We start from the raw sequence: 6,457 nt of genomic DNA on the forward strand, positions 1-6,457 counted from the left end.
GCATCTTTGTCTTCCTGTAACAAGTTGCTACCTCTCCGAGACATAAATTGTGCCATATCTTCTGTTTCCGAGTGTCTAAATATTGAAATTCTCTGGGACTCAATTCCTGGACTCTCCATTCTCTCCCTTAGTGAGTCTTCAGTGTGCCTTCAGATGTCTTCTGTCACGGCTCTCAAATTTATACTTCCAGCCTGGCCATTTTACTGAATTACAGGCTTGTATGTGCACCTAGATTATTAGGCACCTCAAAGTTAAGGTTAACTGAATTCTCATTTCCCTGCACAGCCTTCTCTGATGCTTCCCCAACTCAGTAAATGGCCCATCCGTTCACTCCTTGGCTCAGACCAAAATCCTTAGGGTCATCTTTGACTTCTCTTTTTCCCGTGCCCTACATTTGGTTCATTAACAAACTTTTCGGCTCCAACCTCAGAGTATATATTTTGAATCCAACCACTTTTTCCCCCCCAATTTATTGAGGTATAATTGACGTATAAAATTTTAAGAAATGTAAGTATCCCATCACAGTGATTTGGTAGGCATTGAATCCAACCATTTACTATCTATACTAACGTAAGCCATCTCTCTTGCTCGGACTACTGCAATAGCCTTCTAACAGCCTTCCGTCTTTTACCGCCCTAGTTTATTTGTATTCTTCACCTAGCAGCAGAAGCGAACCTTTTAAAATGTGCACGAGGTCACGTTGTTCCTGGCTCCAGTGGTTTTCTGTCATTTAAAGCCAGTCCTTACTGTAGTGTACAAGCCTATACAGTCTGGACCCTGGCTTCCCACAGCCTCATGCCCTTGCTATTGCCCTTGGCCATCCTGCTGACCTTGCTGTTCCTTGAGAACAAGTGTAAGTCTACCTCAAGAGTCTTCCCACTTGCTCTTCCTCCTGGAATGGTCCTTTCTGCTCCCCCACCTCCACCCCAATTTGTGTTTGTAGCTTCTTTAGGTCTCTGCCCCAAATAAGGTCATTCCTGACCACCCTATCCAGAACAGCAACCCCCTTCCCTCTCTGCCTTTTTTTTACTCTGTTTTACTTTTTAAAAATTACATTTAAAAATTACATTAAAAAAAATTGAGATATACACATACCACAGAATTCATCCTTTTACAATAGTCCCATTTCAGTGGTTTTTAGTATATTCAGAGTTCTGTATCACCACTGTCTCATTCCAAAATATTTCATCACCCCAAAAAGAGACCCAATACTCAATTAACAGTCACTCTTCAGCACCTGGCCTTAAACAGGTCTATTGATTCCTTCCTCAGGAATTTTGACACTGGAACTGAGTGGAACACATCCTCTCTCTGTAAGTGGCTGCACTATAAATGTTAACTTGGACACCTTCATCCCCCACCCCAGAAATTGCTAATGTACTTTTTGTCTATAAGATGTGCCTTTTCTGGACATTTCGTATGAATGGAATCATACAGTGCATGGCCTTTTATATCTGGTTTCTTTTACTTAACAATATTTTCTAGCTTTGCTCATATTGTGTCACTACTTCATACCTGTTTATGGTCAAATATTCTGGGAATATACCATATTTTTATAATTCATCAGTTGATGAGCATTTGTATTTCACTTTCTGGTTTTTATAAATAATAATGCTGTTGGGGTGCCTGGGTGGCTCAGTCAGTTGAGCATCCAGCTTCGGCTCAGGTCATGATCTCACAGCTCGTGAATTCGAGCCCCGCGTCAGGCTCCAGCTCAGAGCCTGGAGTCTGCTTCAGATTCTGTGTCTCCCTCTCTCTCTGCCCCTAGCCCACTTGCATTCTGTCTCTGTCTCTCAAAAATAGAAAAACATTCAAAAAAAATTTATAGTAAAATAAATAATGATGCTATGAACATTAGTATGTTTTTGTATGAACATGTTTTCAGTTCTCTGGGGTATAGAACAGTGGAATTTCTGGGTCAGGTATGGTTTGGCTTTTTGAGGCATAAACCGTTTTCCAAAGCAGCTGCACTGATTTTCCATTCCCACCAGCATGTGTGAAGGTTCCAGTTTCTTCACATGCTGTGCGAGGCTTCCTTTTCCTTAGAGTACTTATCATTCACTGCCCGACACACTGTATTCATTTATTACAGTCTGGTTCTTACACTAAACATCCAGCTCTGAGGATTGGGACTTTTATCTTGTTTGCTGCTGTAGTCCCAGCACCACACAGTGCCTGGCACCAGGTAAAGCACCCGATAAATATTTGCTCAATCCATGAAAATAGTTCAGTAATCTTTTTTTCTCTTAACCACTTCCTTTGATTTTTATGTTAACCCAAGTAATAAATGGACACATTTTTCCTAGAAAAAGTTTAAAACATGATGACAACGCCGAATGCCTTTTAACAGTACCCATAAGTCCCGGTCCTTTTGCCCAATCTTCACTATGAATCCTTTGCGGTGAATCCAGACCTTTGTCTATGCAGCTATGTATGTAACAAAGTTGCAGATAAGGAAAATGCATAGTTTGGACTTGTTTTGTTTTTTTTTTTTTTTACATAAATAATATACTGTAGGAACGTTTTGCAGCTTATTTACTCAACACCGTCTTGTTTTGCAGCTTATTTACTCAACACCGTCTTGGAGGTCTTCCCGTGCCAATATATATCTCTACTGTTTTAAACTGCTACAATAGTGTTTTGTGTAATATACCAGCACTGTTTAGCTATTGCTCTGTTTTTAAAATCACAAATATATGTGAGTAACCAATTTTTGGAAAGCAGAATTTTAGCTTTTTTTCTTTTATATTTATTCAATTTTTGAAAGACAGAGTACAAACAGGGGAGGGGCAGACAGAGAGGGAGACACAGAATCTGAAGCAGGCTCCGGGCCCTGAGCTGTCATCACAGAGCCCGAGGTGCCCCAGAATTTTATAGGTTTTTAAAGCTTAACATCATGATACTAGATCATCCAATAATATAATATGGGAGCATCCGAAGTAGCCACAAAAAGGGAATTACTATTATGAAAGTTGCAAATTTTGGTCCTGATTTTTACATGTCAAAGAATAAAATCAATTCCTCAGAAACATATAAAACAAAATTCGCTATTTAATGTTTATTTTATTTTATTTTATTTTTAAGAGAGAGCAAGACAGAGCGCAAGCCGTGGAGGGACAGAGAGAGAGGGAGACAGAATCAGAAGCAAGCTCCAGGTTCTGAGCTGTCAGCACAGAGCCCGATATTGGGCCCACAGACGGCGAGATCATGACCTGAGCCTAAGTCGGACACTTAACCCACTGAGCCACCCAGGTGCCCCTAAAACACAATTCTTTTTAATGTCATAGTGGTTAGGTGTCAAACTCAGTTATAAATAGAGTTTTTTTAAATTCCCACAGTTTGGGAACTTTTTAGACATTTTGGGATTATAATACAACAGTTGTCTTCCCTGTCACCCTGAGGTACTCACTGAAGAGCCAGCTCAGCGTCACAATCCCCGTAGCATTTTTAATGGACCTGCCACTGGCACTGGCATTTACATACTATCCTATGCTTACCTGGAACATAAGCCCCTCAAAAGAAGGAGGCTGGGTCTTAGCCTCCTAGAAGATGCAGTAAAGGTTATCTAACAAGTATATCTTCTGTGTTCATGCTTCCCCATTTTCAACATTTTCTTTTTCCTTCCCAATTCTATTAGTTTATCTTGACGGCTGCTTGAAAATGTGAACTATTGTTGCACAGCCCATGTTTATGCATAACTTTTTAAAAATATTTTTTATTTATTTTTGAGAGAGTGCAGGCAAAAGAGGGACAGAGAGAGAGAGGGACAGAGGATCTGAAGCTGGCTCTGTGGGCTCTGCACTGACAGCAGTGAGCCCGATGTGGGGCTTGAACTCACGAACCTCCAGATTGTGACCTGAGCCGAAGTCAGACACTCAACCAACTGAGCCACCCAGGTACCCCTGTGCATAACTTTTTATTTAAAATTCTGGTCACAAAATGTGGGTTCAAACATTCTTGAATTCCCATTTTTTATTTTTGGGTTTGTGTCTCTTGGTCAATGCTTTTGTAATACCTTTGAGGCTCTGTGTACTGGGGGTCACCACTTATACTTTGTCTTAGGATTTTCACTTCTTTCTTCAACATTTGTACTTTTGGAGCGCCTGGGTGGCTCAGTTGGTTCAGCATCCACGTTCGGCTCAGGTCATGATCTTGCGGTTCGTGAGTTTGATCCCCACATCAGGCTCTGTGCTGACAGCTCAGAGAGTGGAGCCTGCTTTGGATTCTGTGTTTCCCATTCTCTCTGCCCCTTCCCTGCTCATGCTCTGTCTCTCTGTCTCTCTCAAAAATAAACATTAAAAAAAAAAAAACTTGTACTTTTAGATGATCTTAACTGCATTGTATACATCTGTGTAAGATAATTTCTAGAAAAAGTCTTTGTTTTATAACTTACTACTTGACGTCCAGTAGATGGCACTAAATCCCTTTGAAATTTATGACACTAATTCCTAGTAGGTGTTACTGGCTAATGGATAATTCGTTCCACCACAGCCAGGGAACAGAAAGGGTCCATTCTTTCATCTAATTCTGTGATTGTTATATAACTTAGTATTTTTGTTCACGGTTTAAGATAAACCTGGTGATGGGCACCTGTTGGGCTCAGTCGGTACAACATGCATGTCTGGATCTCAGGGTTATAAATTCAAGCCCCACATTGGGGGTAGAAATTACTTAAGAATAAAATCTTAAAAAAAAAACAAAAACAAAAACACAACAAACGTGTTGGTATTTAAGTTATTAATTTACTATTTCTGACTCAGATTTCAACCTTTTTTCCTTTTTATGTGTGGTTTTCAATCAAGTTGATTCAAGGGGAAGGATCATGGTATTGAAACATAAGACTGGGCTAAAGGAGTTGAGGATAAGAGAGAGGATAAAGAAATATGCTGAATATTCATGATAAAATCACAGAGAAAATATAAAAGTATGCACAATCCAAATTTAAGATAATGAAATCAAAGTGTTTTCCGATTGTCAGTTTTGGTACTTTAGTAAAATTGTATTCATTTCATTATGATTTCAAATTTGTTTTACAAATAATTTGCAGTTAAAAAATACTCATTAAGGGCCGCCTAGGTGACTCAGTTGGTTAAGCGTCTGACTCTTGATTTTGGCACAGGCCATGATCTTCTGGTCCTGAAATCGAACCCCACATAGGGCTCTGTGCTGTCAGCATGCAGCCTGCTTGGAATCCTCTCTCTCTCTCTCAGCCTGCTTGGAATCCTCTCTCTCTCTCTCTCTCTGTCCCTTCCCCACTCATGCTCGTTTAAGTAAACATTTAAAAAATATATAAAATGGCCAGTTAAACTTGAATTTCACATAACAACAAAAATACTTGTAAAAAATGTTATATCTCCATTCTCATTTCTAGTTCTTTGTGCTTTCGTGAAAACCTTTATCTTCACTGTGTTCATTAGCTTTCATAAAGAATAACCTTTTAGATTCAATTAACCATTAAAACCAGAAAATGTTTCCTATGTGTCAGGCATGATTTACTACATTTATTCTACTTGTTAATTCTATTGAGTTCATTTAATTTTAATGGATTTGTCAAACATTAAAAAAAACACGTTTAAAAAATTCCCATCATGCCTACATGCGCATGTTTTTCGCCCCACCCCGCCCCAGCGTTTGAGTGTCAGTGTTCTGTAACTCCGTCTGGAAACCTATTTCTTAACTCTTGTTTTTAGAACAACTACCAACCGAAGCATTGGTAGCATGGCCTCTAGGCGAAACAGACCTAGGTTCAGTCTCCATCTTTGGCAGAATGGATGACAAGGAAAGCCATTTAGCGTCTCTGGGCCTCAGTTTCCTTGTTTGCAAAATGTAGATAATTAACCTAATGGGGTTATTTGGAGGATTAGCGATAATGTAGGTGACACATAGTAAGCTATTATTTTCATGTATTAGCAACAAACTTTTTAAAAAAGCTTTATGAAATATGTTCAAGCTTACCAATACATTTCTTTTAAAAATGGTGATGTCCATATATTAATGTAACTTGGGTCTCAAGATAGTTTTCATCCCAAAAATCTTGATAGGCTTAGGGAATAATACTTAAATTTCTTAGTCACGGTGGGGGGGGGGGGGGGGCGGGGGGGAGGCTCCATGCCCAATGTGGGCTTGAACTCACCACCCTGAGGTCAAGAGGCGCATGCTTTACGGACTGAGCCAGCCAGGAGCCCCAGTTCTGTATTTTTATATTGGTACCATAATTTATAGACTTGAACAGAGGAAGTTTTTTGTTGTTGTTGTTTTGTTAATCTTTTCATCCAGAATTAGAAGGTAAGAAAAGACCCTGAACGAGATTTAGGTCAAAGAACCTCGGGATTCGACGCCACTCCGCAGGTACAGTAAGTTTTTGAGCTTTAAAGCCCCCTCGTGTAAGGGAGTGATTATGCCTGCACTTGGGGTAGGGGAGGGGGTGCCATTGAAGAGACGCACAAGACTGTATACA

The sequence above is a fragment of the Panthera leo genome, chromosome A3 (genome assembly GCF_018350215.1).
Source record: "Panthera leo isolate Ple1 chromosome A3, P.leo_Ple1_pat1.1, whole genome shotgun sequence".
Lineage (NCBI taxonomy): Eukaryota > Metazoa > Chordata > Mammalia > Carnivora > Felidae > Panthera > Panthera leo.